Genomic DNA, 1,232 nt, shown 5'->3' with positions numbered 1-1,232 from the left:
TGTGCCCATGGTCTTCGCAAGACAGCGTCCAAGGCGCCCGAAAGCCCAAGGGAACCCAAACCCGGCCGACACTTGCAATCGCACATGCTCTCTGCAACACACCATCAATGCCGCCCAACGGGGCCAGCACGAGCAGTCATCCGCTGTCCCCTGGCCCTGCGCACGTTTGTCTTTGAAACCGAGCATCAATGCCACAGAAAGTGCCGGGGCGCCAGCTGGAGCCATCATCCGCGTTGCCATGGCTCGCTTGGCCTTGGCTTGCCAGGCCCCGACACGAGCAATCGCGCATTTTCTTTGCAACCGACCATCAATGCCGCCCAACGGGGCCAGCACGAGCAGTCATCCGCGGTCCCCTGGCCCTGCGCACGTTTGTCTTTGAAACCGAGCATCAATGCCACAGAAAGTGCCGGGGCGCCAGCTGGAGCCATCATCCGCGTTGCCATGGCTCGCTTGGCCTTGGCTTGCCAGTCCCCGACACGAGCAATCGCGCATTTTCTTTGCAACCGACCATCAATGCCGCCCAACGGGGCCAGCACGAGCAGTCATCCGCGGTCCCCTGGCCCTGCGCACGTTTGTCTTTGAAACCGAGCATCAATGCCACAGAAAGTGCCGGGGCGCCAGCTGGAGCCATCATCCGACGTGCCATGGCTTTGGTCCCATGGTCTTCGCAACCGAGCATTCGTGACACCCGACGGGGCCAGGACACCAACCTTTCCGACACGAGCATTCGCGCATGTTCTTTGGCCACACAAAGGCGCCAGCACGAGCAAAATCATCCGCGGTGCGGTGGCCTTGCACGGCCTTTTGTCTTTGGAACCAACCATCAGTGCCACGGGAAGTGCCGGAGTCCCGGCATCCGCGGTGCCAAGTCATTGCGCCCTTGGTCTCTGCAGCGGGGCATGCCGGGCACTCCCAACCATTGCAAGCAAGCAAGCAAGCAAGAAAGAAAGTAAGTAAGTAAGTAAGTATTACATATAGGGGCGGGACATGCGGGGAGATCAGCGAAACGTGCATTACGGGGCACACGCGTACCTACCGGGGCATACCGACCCCAATTGGGGCACACGTGTGCATATCGGGGCATACCGGGCCTATCGGGGCACACGCGTACATACCGGGGCATACCGAGCCCTACTGGGGCACACGTGCGCATATCGGGGCGTACCAAGCCTATCGGGGCATACGCATGTATCCCAAGGCATACCGAGTCTATCCGGGCATACGCGTTCATA

The sequence above is a fragment of the Tasmannia lanceolata genome, unplaced genomic scaffold, assembly GCF_043159265.1.
Source record: "Tasmannia lanceolata isolate RefF3 unplaced genomic scaffold, GAP_Taslan_0.1 ptg000037l, whole genome shotgun sequence".
Classification (NCBI taxonomy): Eukaryota; Viridiplantae; Streptophyta; class Magnoliopsida; order Canellales; family Winteraceae; genus Tasmannia; species Tasmannia lanceolata.
This window is presented reverse-complemented; position numbering follows the sequence as displayed.